The sequence below is a fragment of the Physeter macrocephalus genome, chromosome 8, assembly GCF_002837175.3.
Source record: "Physeter macrocephalus isolate SW-GA chromosome 8, ASM283717v5, whole genome shotgun sequence".
Lineage (NCBI taxonomy): Eukaryota > Metazoa > Chordata > Mammalia > Artiodactyla > Physeteridae > Physeter > Physeter macrocephalus.
Genome location: NC_041221.1, coordinates 110888020 through 110902454, shown reverse-complemented (window position 1 = coordinate 110902454; position 14435 = coordinate 110888020). Strand labels below are relative to the sequence as shown.

General features: G+C 37.0%; 1 long non-coding RNA gene across 2 annotated transcripts in view; it reads left to right on the top strand.

Annotated features, from left to right (window-relative positions):
- The first annotated feature begins 202 nt into the window (after positions 1–202).
- Positions 203–14435, top strand: part of LOC102990943 (uncharacterized) — a 33571-nt gene continuing 19338 nt past the window's right edge. Inside the window, exons 1-4 of one of the 2 annotated variants that reach the window (XR_448597.3) lie at positions 203–275; positions 2282–2395; positions 10611–10652; positions 11665–11767. This is a non-coding gene — a long non-coding RNA (uncharacterized lncRNA). Of the gene's footprint in view, positions 276–2281; positions 2396–10610; positions 10653–10765; positions 11313–11664; positions 11768–14435 lie in introns of those variants that run through there. The other variant, XR_002892057.2, reaches the window with a different exon arrangement.

Here is a 14435-nt window from a genome sequence, read left to right as displayed (position 1 = left end):
TTGATCATGCTCTCACGTATATGCCCAGGCCACACAATAGTTATATTTTCCTTTGTTAATAAATAAATCATCATTCTGTGTCTACCTCAGTCATGCAAGTAGTTTGGTAAGCATGAGTCATATTCTCAGGGCCTGGTCACTCCTGGGAAATACAAGTCATTGGAACTTTAAAAGATGACCAAATTTAGCTGGCCTCTCTTTTAGATGACACTGCATGCAGGAGCACATGTCCATTCAAAGCATTTTGAATTTCCTTCCTCTCCATTTAGCTGTTGGTAAGTACCTGCACTTCCATTTTTATTCCTCCATCCTTATTGCATGGTAATTCGATTTCCAGTTACTCTTCTACTCCAAGGTCTTCACTGAAGGTTCTAGAAGAGTTTTCTGGGAACCCATGGTTTTATTAATATTGTTGTCACTGTTGGAGATTATGGTCACATGATAAAACTAGGCCAGGCCCCAATTTTTCCTTCTCTATCCAACTGTGTCTAGAAACAATTAATACTTCATGTTCGTATAACTGAAAAACTGGCTTCTTTATAGGTCCGTGGGATTTTTTTTTCCCAAGATGCATATGCTTATCGATGCCTCTCTAAGAACTCTCTGCATCTGCCTGTTGCCCAAACCTGTTGCCAAAGCCAGTACTCTTTATTTCCTTAGTCTTACTTAAACACATTAATCTGGATTTAAAAAAAAGCAGTTTTCTGATGACCTGTCAAAAAATCAACTCCACAAATGATTAAACTTTTCCCAAGTCTTCTTCCAAACAAGTACTGGATTGCCCAGAGATTTATCTTGGCAAAAGGAACACTGCAAACCTAGGGCATGCTGGGTAAAAATCCCATCATTAATCCTCAAAGAGGTGACTGAGTTTGCTTGGTATTCACCCTTGGCCTTTGGCCAGATATGTAGAAACTTTTTCTTAGTGACAAAATAGAACTAAGGATATTCAGGAGAGAAAGGGAGAAATGGAGGGAATAGAGGAGAAGGAAAGCATAATAGAAACATGTAAACAAGAAATGTGTTCCTTTGGGCTTATGCGTCAGAGTAGTGTATTATACTCAAATCCCAAATATAGGTTGAAATTTTATATTGTATTATTTTTGTAATTGGCTTATTAAGAGTAAATTCCCAAAATGGACCTATTACATGTCACAATTTAACAATGGAAGAGCACAGAACTTTAAAAAATTGTTTTAAAAATAATTGATTCTCTAATTCATGAGTTAGCAACTGAATCATTATAGAATAAATGGCTCACCTAAAAAAAATGTGTTAGATTTTCATATAAAGTTAGTATTTTTGAACTATTTTAAAACTAAGTAGTTGCATCACCTAAAATTAAGTTTAGCATTTGGTAAAGTCACTTTCTTCAAAGCTCTAAGGATCTTATGTTAGAGCAGTTAGTAAACAATCACATTCCTTTTTTTTTGTGGTTTGATCTGCTTGGTTGATGCCCCATTTAAAGAATATGCTTCGATTAACCAATTGCTTTTATGTGGGGACGCCCTATAATATAGTGGATACAACTGTGTTTGTACTTATATGCCTGAAGTAAAATTAATTAACATATAGGATGTTTTAGTTTTTCAGGCCTCCTCAACGGGAAAAATTTATCCTAAATCAATGAACTAGAAATTTAAAATAACACGCGTACACTTATATTAATATAAAACAATAATGATGATGGCATTTACATCTTTAGAAGCCATCTAGCTCAATTTATAGATAAGGGCACTGAGGTCAAGAGAATTATAAATTAGATGACATCTGGCTTCAAAACAGTAAAAATATTTTTGTCCTCTTCTTTTAAAAATCACTCTCAAAAAGCATAGGTAACAAAAAACAGAAACAAAACTTTGACTTCAGTACGACTGAGGCTCTCTATAAGCCTGAACCAAATAGTATATGAAAGCCGAGAGTGGATGGAGAAATGGTAAATGGCTTAGCAGGCAGCAGGAAGATTAAGTCTACAACAGCATGATACAAATGAGAAGCAAGCCATTTCTATCCTAGAATCCTGGAAAGTCTTAGGAAATAGAAGTAGCAGTTGTTAAGGAAGCCAGTTGGAAAATCTCTACGACGAGCAGTGAGAAGTTCAGGTCCCCACCTCCATAACCAGGCAACATACCTCTTCCACCTCCAACAAAAACTGAACCAGAGGGCCCTAGATTGGGACACCAAGCACAGAGCAGGGTGAGATGTGGTACCTTGCTGAAAACTGGAGGATTACATTTTATCAGCATAATAGCATGCTAAAAGCCATCATTATACCCTCCAGGCAGGAAGCTGGAAGATCCTCTTTCTGAGAAGAATTGTTCTAGAATAAAAATCAACAGAATCTCACATCCGGAGGGAAAATCCTGCTGACCATCTTGATGGAATCCACCAATCGGTAAGACCCAGCGAAATACACCAATTCCAATCAGTATTTTACTGCTTCTCTCATAAATATAAACATAGTCAAGACTGATTAGACATTTGAGATATCTGATAGAGATCAGATCTGCCTTGCTGGGCTTTATGATAATCATATGAGTTTGTAAATTCACAGTGTCTGGCAGTGTGAAGGTGCCTGCAATGCATCCATAAGATTCTCAAATAATACTGAATTCAAGTGTACATTTCTTCCCCTCCCAAAATAACCAAATATGCATATTCACAGTATACCTTTAAAGGTAAATGGAGCATTTTGTTGTGTTGCTGTTGCTCTTGTTGTGATTTTTGTTTTTAAATAAAGTGGAAGGACTATGTCCTCAGCAGTTTCAAGAAGGATATTTGGAGCATGGCTACTATAAAAACTGGAAAATTCCTTGTCTGAAATGCACATTCATGGAGAGTCACACATCTAGCTACAAAAAGAACAAGCATCTTTAGATGCACACTTTTCATACAGGTGTGCAAATCAAAACCTCCATGTCTACCTGGAGGTTCTGGAAAGGGATCTTTCATACTACAATTAAAGAAATCGAAAGCACAGTGATACTTTTTCTAGATAGGGTGTCTGATCACCAATGTAAATGGCAAAATACATAAGATTAATGTTACTCTGAAGCTCTTTCTCCTCTCTCTTACCAACCCCATCAGATGGAACCGTCCCACACCTGTCACAGGATCTTTGCTGTGGATCCTTGTGTGACTCCTCATCATGCATCCCTCTTCCTTGAGTAATGGGCCTGGGTGGTACTTCTTACCAACTCTCAGACTAAGTGGTTCACATGGAACCAACTCCATCCTCCCATCCTCAAGTCTAGAGGTGGACACTTGATCCTTGAGGGACAGTCAGAACATCATCCACCTACTCCCAAACACAGTAATCAGTTAAGCAAAGAGAATATGTCCACATCAGAAAGTTCCAGGCCTTTGGCCATGGGCACAGGGTGAGAATTCTTTCCTTTCTGCAACATGAAAGATGTAAGTCTGAGCTGCTACGGGACAGCTCAAAGAGAAAGCCTACCTGAGAGGGAAGCCAACTTCCAGAGGGATGCGAAACCAAGATTAAAAGGGTGATGTGGTTCTGATTACATCAATACACTGGATCTAGCAGTACTCAAACAAGAAATACCCTGGACTTTTCATGTACATGGGCCAATAAGTTCCCTCTCTAGCTTAAGCCAATTTGGATTGGGTTTCCTATCACTTGAACTAAAAAACCCTAATACAATCCTGAATTTGTATGTAAGTACATTCAAGATAAAACTTTATGATATAATCTAGTCTCCTTCCTTAGATCGTAAAAGCTAAACTCCCCCACAGATGTCTCACATAAAAATAGTCTTCCAGCACAAATATCTATCATATTAATAATAGAGCCTAAAAGTTATTATTAATTTTCCAACATCTAGTATACTTAATTAGGAGTGCAAAATGCTCAATAAATGTTTATTGAATGATTTGAAAATGATAGGCTGAATAAATGAATGAATAATGTAGATCCCTGACCCTGTCTAACATTAATGCATGATATATAGATTCTCTATATAGATAATCATTAATCCTAATTTAATGATTTCCAAGAATCGTTGGAAGCTCCCAATCTCCTTCAGTGGAAAGAAAAATATTAAATTAGCTTTATCTAATGCAAACAGAATGTGCCTACAAAATTCTTAGTGCTTGGTTAGAAATTTAAAAAAAACAAGTTAAACTGGCATGGTTCTTGTCAACTAGAAACTCATCAGCTACTATGGATAATGTATGGAGAGAACTCTAAAGGAAATATGAATCTACAACTGTATGTATACAGTTAAGACAATTACTTTTTAAAAAAATCCTCACATTATACTAATCTCTTTATAGTCCTGGGAATTTTCCTCTAAATATACACTAATCTGTTTGTACAATAATAATAATTAAACTCATTTATTAAGCAATTACCTTGTGCCATACATTGTGAGAAATTCTTTATATACATTACTATTTCTTGAACTCCTCATACCGATTGTACTTAAGATAATTTATCTGAAAGTTTAAATACTGTAAGCATTCAAATAACTAATTTATTCTTAAAAAAAGGTTTTTCATGATTGTCCATTTTTAGTTACACTATGTAATAACAGAGGAGCATTTTGCTACAATATTCTGTGCTAAGAGATGGTGTGACCTTCAAGGCTGCAAATGACAGGAAGGTGATGACAAAATGGACAAGGCAGTGAGGATTATAAAGGATGGTTAGAAAATGATTCTAATGAGGGTCTTTGATGTTGTGAAAATTTCATAAATCCCATGGAACAAAATGTATTCATTGGTAAACAGAAGTTACTCCAAATGCATAGGATGGGAGAGAACCTTGAAAATCAAAGAAGGCACAAGCAAGCAGAGGCCCCTGCCTGATTTTTTCCAAAGACCTACTGTATCATCCTCTCCTGTGGCTGCTATAGAAAAAGCAAATCCTGATGGTTAGTGATCTTACAAAACCTCTTTCTGCAGATTAGGAACAAATTTCATGTTTTTAAAATAAATTTTGTGCTTAAAAAAATTACCAGACTTTTTTTAGCCATTTTTTTAAGGAAATGAGTATGGCTTATAAAGTCTGATTTTGCAGTAAAAATTTGGTGGGCAAAATATATAATTATATATAACAACATTTACATCATTAAATATTTATATTTTATGTGATACATATTTTCCTTTCACAGGTAAACAAATATTTTCATTCAAAACATCCACAGATACACAATGAATTAAGTAATTTGCATGGCATTCAAGTCATAAAAAGGATTCTGTAAGACATCTATGCATATTAAATTTGTTCATTTCTTATCATACTTGACATCTCATATTATATACCAAAACTGTCAGACTAAAATGGCTTTTGTAAATCACTGTGCTCTTTTGGAGTTAAGATACCTAAAGTAAGAAATATTAATCTGGAATGGGTCAGGTCCTGACAGTCTAAGTAAATGATCTTTTACTGTAGGTACCAGTACCCACACTTTATTGATGGAGAAAGTGGGGCTCAGAGAAGTTAAGTAATTTTTCCAAGGTCAAAGTGAGCCAAGATTCAAATCCTTGTCTCTCTGATTCCAAAGCCCATGCTCTTAACCAGTGTGATTCAAAGAGTAATGACCAAAGGACATGCAGTATGATTGGTCTGGCATAGCCCATACAGAATACAGTGTATTACACTAGATACAGCAGTGCACAATAAAATATACCAGAATATAACTCCATGAGGTCAAGGATTTTTGTTTTGTTCACTGTTGTAGCTCCAGAACCTATGACAGTTACTAATATATAAGAAGTACTTAATAAATATTTGTAAAACAAATAGAAAAATGATTACTTCCCTTTACTATTAACATGACCTGATGCTTAACTTTTTTAGCAATGAGAAGATAACAGTGTCATGTATTTACATCTAAAACTCTTGTTTTTTCTCATAAGCAAATGGTAAGTCACAACTCTTCCATCATGTAATTGTGAAGTGTTTTTAAATTCTACAGGGGGAGAAAGACAATAAACCTGATAAATAAGTAAATAACATAGTATACTGAAAAATAAACAAGTGCTATATAAAAAGAAAAAAAATAGAGCAGTATCAGAAGTGCTGGGAGTTGGGGAGCAGGGGGGTGCAATCATTAGTATTTAATAGTGTGCCAGAGCAGACTTACCGAGAAGGTGACATTTAAGCAGGAGGTTACAGAAAGGCACGCAGGTATCTGGGGCAAGAGTGCTGCAGGCAAAGGGAAGAGCCAACTCAGACCCTAAGGTGGGACTGCGACTGGTGTGTCTGAGCCACAGCAAGTGAGCCATTGTGACTGGAGGGGAGTGAGCAAGGAGAAGTCCAGCAGAAGATGAAGTAAAAGTTATGGGAGGAAGGGCAAAGCATGCAGGCTCCTGCAGCCACTGCAAGGTTCTGACTTTTACTCTAAGTGAGATGTAGCAGGATTTTCAGCAGAGGCTGCTATATTGAGCACAGACTGAAGGCACCAAAAGTAGAAGCAGAGAGACCAGGAGGAGTTTCCTGCAATAATCCAGGCTAGAGATAATACTGTCTGGGTCTAGGGTGGTAACAGTAGAGGTGATGAGATGTGATGAGATTTTGGATTTATTTTGAAAGTAGTGTCAACATGCTTTCTCAATATACTGGATATGGAGTGTGAGAGAAAGGGAGACAAAATCAAGGTTTTTAGCCCAAAAAACTTTAAGGATAGAATGCCATTAAATGAGATGGGGAATGCTATAGATGGAGCAGATTTGGCAGGGGGAAATCATTCCTAGACAATTGTAAGAATCAGGCATTTGGGAAGGAGATCTAAACTGGACATGCAAATTTGGAAGTCATCAGTATACAGAAACCATGAAACCAGATGATCATCGGGCAATAAATGCAGAACGAGAAGAAAATCAAGGAGTGAACCCTACTTCTAGGGCTCATGAAGAAGAAGAGGCTGCAGAGAAGAGAAGTACAAGCAAACAAGACTGAAAATGAGTAAACAATAAAGTAGTGGTAAAAACAAACTAGAAAGGTATCTTGGAAGTCAAAGAAAGTATATATCAACCAGAAAGAAAGAGGTAATCAAAGCACCAAAGGGTGCTAACAAATCATCTAAGATGAGGATGAAGAGCAGTTTTAAAAGAATTATGGGGGCAAAATGCTGATTAGAGTGGCTTTAATAGAGAATGGGAAAAGAGAATTAGAGACATTGTCAAATAGACTCCTCTGAGTTGTTTTGCTGCAAAGAACTAGGGCAGAAGATCTAAAGAAGACTTTTTAAGGTAGAAGAAATAATAGTATGTTTATACTCTTGTGAATGTGACATAGTAGAAAGTGAAAAAAGAAAAGACATTGTAAGAAGTCCCAGAATTCCTGGAATTATTTTCTTGAGTAAATGAAAGGGGTGGAATCCAGTGTATATGATGATGGTTTTATGTCTGGTTGTAACAGTTTATCTCTCTAGTAACATAAAGGAAGGTAAAGTATGTGGGTGCAGAGGAGATGATGGGTGATGTGGAAGTTTTCATGAGATTGCTTACATTTTTTTCAGTGAAAAAGAAGGAAGGTCATCAACTGAGAGTGAGAGTGGGGAACGTGATAGTGTTTGAGGAGAGAAAGAAATAGTCTCAACAGTCATGTGACAGACTGGGAGAGGGAAGAGATTAGGGACATACAAAATGATCAGTGGCAGCATTAAGGGCTCACTTCAGGTTAGTGGTAATGAATTAAGAGTGAGGCAAGTGGGACTTCCCTGATGGCACAGTGGTTAAGGATCTGCCTGCCAATGCAGGAGACATGGGTTCAATCCCTGGTCGGGGAAGATCCCACATGCCGTAGAGCAACCAAGCCCGTGTGCCACAACTACTGAGCCTGCGCTCTAGAGCCTGTGAGCCACGACTACTGAGCCCTCGTGCCACAACTACGAAAGCCCACACGCCTAGAGCCCGTGCTCTGCAACAAGAGAAACCACCGCAATGAGAAGCATGCCCACAGCAACGAAGAGTAGCCCCCGCTCTTCGCAACTAGAGAAAGCCTGCACGCAGCAACAAAGACCCGACGCAGCCAAAAATAAATAAATAAAATAAATAAATTTATTTACAAGAAAAAAAAAAAGAGTGAGGCAAGTCTGCAGGGTGGTGGGCTTTTCTTCAGTCCTGTTTATCCATGGATCCATGTAGAGAGTTGTGGTTTTGTACAGGACAAGGCAAGAGATGAGCAAGGAAGTGATTATAATGATCAACCATGAAATTAGGCTTGGTGAGGAGGAAATAGAGAACAGCAAGGGGGTAAGAGACAATCAAAGGTGGTCGGTAAAATCAATGGAGTCGAGGTATTGAACTTCATCATTTTAATTGGAGCCATTTTTTTTAGCCACTCAACTCTTTTTGAATCTTAATTCTGTTATTAACTATATTGCATTTTTGTATTACATGAATGTAATGCTAAACTTGGCATTAAATCACTCATTCATTCACCTATTCAAAAATTTTTTTACTGAGTACCAGATGCTGTGGGATATAAAGTTAAATAAGATTGGTCTTTGGCCTCAAGAATTTCACAGCCTACAAAGGGAAACAAGCAGGAAAAATGAGGAATTACAGAAAAATGTGGTAAATTCTATGAAAAACTACTACAGCAGTACAGAGTGGAGATCTCTAAATCAAACTGAAGGATGACAGAAGACCTCTGAGGTGGTGTTTTGAAGATCAAATAGACAATCAAACAGGAAATAGAAAAGGGCCTTCCATGACTCATCCAAACCATAAATCAAAACACTTATTGAAGTTGGGCCAACTAGAGTCTAGTGGCACATCTCTAAAAATCACCTCCTAAATTATATAATTTCACTAAGTAGCCATAGCTGTTCTGCCAGACCTGACCATTTCACCCATCTCTGTTTTCTACATCTTGTCCATGAAGCCACCTTGAGTAACTACTTCAAATATCTTGCTGGAATCAAAATGCTCTATACAGTTTCTCTGACCTCCCAGTGCAGGGAACCTATCTAAGGGAGAGATTGGTTTGCCATTTGCTCTTAGAAAATTCATTCAGACCCTCACAATTTATCACTGACTTTTTTCCTAAATGCTAACAAACCACTTGTTTAATATTCTGTTTTAGGATTTTGCCACTAACTTACATCAGATTCATCAACCTGTAACTTGACTGCTTATACAGGATGAAATCAGGGTGGGAATCAAAACCTCATTTTGAAAATATTTTAAGGAGATGTCAGTGTTTGAGAGTCACTTTCATGCTAAGGGAATTGAGACAGGAAAGTTCTGCCTAAGACAAAGGATGAGGATAGACAGGGTAAGATAAATGGAAGGAAAAGAGAGAACATTAGCCTGGAGAAATGGAGTGTTATTTAAGAAGTCTGCATTCAATCCGTGAAGGGGAGTAATCCAGGTCAGCCTGGATAAAGTCCTTAGAAGTCAAAGACTATGTCTTGGTTCTGACATCTGGTAAACGGTTCTCTTGGAGCTTGAGATAAAAGCCAGACTAACTGGGGAAAAACTTGGAAACCACTTTTAAATAAAACAAAGGAAATTCTTTTCTATGACATCACACCAACTCTGCCAAATCCCAGTTTGCCGATGCTTGTCACAATGTTTACAATTAAGAATTTGCATACATAAAGTCCTTGGCTCCACTGCAGTTCAGCAAGGCTGCCAGGAATCTGGAATAACTCCTTCAAGGGGAAGGGAAAAAAATTTAATTGATGACCGACAAAGAATCACTGCTCAATCCAGATAAAAGAGACTAGTGGATTAAAGAAATTGCATTAAATGGGTCGGTAGGTGAAGGCCTATCTGATAGCCAGGCCACTAATTGCTTTTCTTCTTGCCTTAATTGTAAAAGTTAATCCCCAAGTTTTGTTTTATTTGATTCCTTTAGTTGCCTACATTAGTTTTTCAATCTTAAAATCCAAATACAGACTTAATACTGCTTTTATCAAGGTTAAAAACAGTGCCTGACAAGGATGAGGATGGCCAAGGGAGAGACTACTTTTGATTAAATCTTATTTAAAAACTAAAAAAAGTAATGCTTGAGCAAAGTATCTGACAAGCAGAAAATCCAATATTCTCTGTTGAGTTTTTGTTGGGGAGGCAGGAAATGGAAGCTAGAAATCCTGAAATTGTCAAAATGAAAGCAGTCTGATTAAATTTCTCTCAACTTAACATTGAGAACAATGTATTATTATTCCAAGATTAGCCAGCCCTGAAAACAAGCATGTTTCCTTCAGGGAAGGCAGCTAAGGCAATCAGAACAATATGCCAATTGTTGCCTTCTAGAATATCGTTGAAATACTCCTCCCATTTCAACAGAAAAAAAAATTTTTTAACCAGCATTATTTATGAAACATCAACCAAACACTGTGAATAATTATATGGGTGGGTACTCCATGGGTGGGTATTGTCTTCTCTGTTGTTTTATATGCTCTGAACAGACAACCATGCTACAAAACCAAGAAATTTTGAAAACTGAGTCACATGAATAGTTTAAATTGAAATGAAATGAAATAGATGCAAAATTAATCTCACATATTTAATGATGAATCATTGTTACTGTGATTTTATGTTACTGGTGATTATGCAGAATTGAAGATTGGTTTATATATTTATCGTAACCAGCATTTTAAACAATTTTTTTCTCTTTTTTTTTTTCTCAGTGCCTGCTGTCGGTGCTGCTTGACAGTTTTCTTCACTCCATGGTAGGTTTTAATTCTCATCACTTTATTCCCGTCATAGAAGTTAAAATAAATTTCTAGACTTGGTACCTCAAATTTAGGTCCAAGGCTCTAGTCTGTGGACCTCTGCCCCACAGGGCCTTGCTCACTCCCACCACCACAGCAGGCCTTCAAATGCCATCGAATTACTCTCCATTCAGGACCCTTGAATTCCTGCTGGCTGAAGAGTGAAGAGAATGAAAATGTTGATTGTAAGCCTGTGCACGAGCTCGTGATATGGCAAGCACATGTGGGAAGCGGTGTACAGTGCAGGGGTGGAAGAGCAGGTCAGTCCGCCTGCACGGACTGACAAAGGGGTGGGTGACAAAGGGAAGAGGCTGATGCCAGGGAGCAAACAGATGTGGAGTTTATAAGCCTACACCCCAATACCTTCTGAGAAAACACAAAGCTGTTTCCATTGTTTTTTTCCTATCTACCTTCTCCTGACATTTAGCCTTAATATTGCCAGATGCCTTTAAAAATAAGGGACAGCTTATCTCCACATTATTTCACAGACATCTTTTCCATTTTATGTACTGCCTAGCACTTAGCGTAATGCCTCATATGCTATAGGAACTCAATGAATAATTACTGAATACATTATTTTTAATCATTTTTGAAAGAAACTGCTCAGTATTGTATGTATATTGCTCACTAGAACCAGGTCATTGACTCACCTAAGCAGTTCATAGTTTATTACTAAATTGTTGATCCAGAAACAGTCCAGGCATCCAGGGTATAGCAGGGAGAGAGTGTGCCTGAGTCTAGTTCTGTATTGTTCATCCAGTGTTCTACGTATAAAACAGGCAGAAAAAAAAAAAAACAGGTAGAAATCTATTTTCTGGCTCAAATCTACATTTTGTCTTAAATAACTGTGTGAATTTGATCCTAATAGCAGCCAGCTGCTAGATCTTAGAGCATATAGTTATTATACTACCTAGGTTTTCTTGTCTTTAAGAAGAGGGGCCTATTCATTTCACTGCATTTTATTAAGCAGGTCCTGCCTGCAAAGCATTGTGCTCCACACTTCTATAGAGGAGAAACATGACAGTACGGTGGTGCCCTCTATTTTCTTCAGGAGCCGAGACCACCCAAAATAGGTAGGTCTCTATCCTCCTCTAAACATTCACAAGGAAGGGCATTTAGGAACATCTCTTAATAAACAATGTTAATAAAAGTAATTCTTCCTATTGCTTTTCCTTAAATCCCTTTTGGGATTTAACAAGGACACTGATAAAATGCCTTACATTCCCTAGAGTTAGAAAGCTTTTTATTTCTAATCTAAATCCTGTGTGCTATAGCTTAAATCCACTTCCTCTTATTCTGTTCTCATGGAAGACAGAGAAAAATCATTCATCCTCCTCTATATCCTCTATATAATAGTTCTTCATGTATTAAAGATTTCAGCCTTCATTTCTCCAGGTTACATAATGCCAATTCCTTTCATTTTATTCATATATCTTATTTTCCCAAGCTTTTAAATTAATTCCATTGCACTCCTCTTGGACTCTATGGATAATGAAATAGTCATGCAGTCCCTTTCAGATTCCAATTGGGTAATAAACATTCAAGGAGGGAAGTATTTTTAAATCTTAAATCAGAATCTCACATGACCTGGGGTTTAAAACATTTTTGGAGAGCAGAAGGAGGCTGGAAAGCACATATAATATTGTCACAGAAAGCATGGGAATAAGTAGGAAAGTACTGTTTGGGTATTGTTATTATTTTATAAAAGAGAAAATTAAAGCATGTGTCACAGCAAGTAAGGAAAAGATGCAAGATTAAAGTCACAATTAAAATAACCAGCTGCTGATTCCTGGTTTCCTACCAAATTGCTGTCAAATGACTATGATATCTGATCATAGTAATCTGGATTTAAGTTAAAAAAGCAACAACAACAACACAGTATCACAGTTTAATTGGACAGTGGGAATTCACTCTACACTGTGGTCATAACATTGTTCTAGAAAGTCTTCCAGTTTTCTCCTCTTCCCTTTCCAACCAAGTTCTGCAAAAGAATTCCTCTCCACTGATATATCCTACAGGGAGAAGTAAGTAAAACCTCTGAGATTGTTAACCTACTAGACATCATCTGATATCTAGAATCAATTAGCATGTATATGAAATACTACTTGCCTGAATTCCTTAACTGATGAATGGATAAATAAAATATGGCATATCCATACAACGGAATATTATTCAGCCACAAAAAATGAATGAAGTACTGAGACATGCTACATACCATAGATAAACCTTGAAAACATTACGTTATGTGAAAGAAGCTAGGCACAAAAAGCCACATATTGTATGAGTCCATTTGTATGAAATGTCCAAAATAGGCACATCTATATAGAGAGAAGACAGATTAGTTCTTACCACAGGCTTTGAGGAAGAGGGTTGGGGAGTAACTGCTTGACGTGGACAGCATTTCCATTTGAGGTGATGAAAAAGTACTGGAACTCGATAGTGGCAATGGTGTTGCAGGGCTCATAAAGCGATATCATTTTTGTGAAGTTCGCCTTATGAAATGCACTTAATCCCCCTGAATTGTACACTTTAAAATGGTTAAAATAGTAAATTGTATGCTATGTGTATTTTACCACAATAAAGAAAACATCAATTTGTATTCTCAGGGACTGTATTTATTAACACAAAATGAAGCAGAAATAGAGGTGGGACACAAGAGGACCCTTTTGCAAGTTGGTAATCAGTTTAATATTTATTGAGAGCCTATGAAGAGCAAAGTACTGGGCTGAGTGCAGAAACATAGCAGCGAACAGAGACAGATGTGGCCTCTGCCCTAGAAAAGCAGTTTAGTGGAGCAGCCATTTTTCCATTGCTTCTCTCCCGCAAGAGATATGTTCACATTCTTAGAGAAAAAATAAGAGGAAAAAAAAAAGAAAGAAAGAAACAGACTCTACTGAGCCACCAAATATATCTCTATCTGTAAATAAACAACCAAAAATGAAGCAAATACCTGCTAAAACAAACAGCTGCTAAAAAGTTCATCTCGGGTCCTAAAATAAGGATTGGCAAACTTATAGTTAAATTTACTCTTAACCTTATTGGATGCCATGAAAAAGAAGGGATACTATACAGTGTATCTGCACATAATTTCACAAATAGGGATCCTTTCCATCTTACATATAATTTATCATAAAGAATAAAAATTACAAGAGAGTTTGGATTACTCTTCAATAAACACTAACACCTACCCTTCCTCACTCCTCCATGGGTTTGGTATATTCCCCTGCCCTGTGGATTCCGGGCTTGGCCACATGACTGACTTTGGCCAGAGGAAACTTAGAGGATGATGGGTGTAGAGAGTTTCTGCTCTTTGCCACAAAAAAGTGCTCTGAGCAGAAACTGGTCCAAGGACAGTGAAAGGGACACAAAACTGATATAACTCCAATTAGCAGCCTTAAGAAGAATTGCCCAACTGTTCTGGGCTAGATCACTCTGCAGTCAAATATACATCTTTGAGCATGAGAATAATTTCATGTTGTTGTTTAAGTCATGAAGTTTTGGAGTATTTATGCAGCATTATTGTGGTAATAGCTGATTAATACAACACATACATTGGAATCAGCTGACCCAAAATTCTCCCACAATATATGATTTTTTAAAAATACTTAGAAAGTTAACCAGCAATAATAATTTAGCTTTTTCTTTATATATTTCCTTATTCAGTTATAGATTTAGTATTAAAAATTGTCAACAGTGTAAAATGGAAATTTACACTAAGTAACCTATCTTTTATCTATTAGT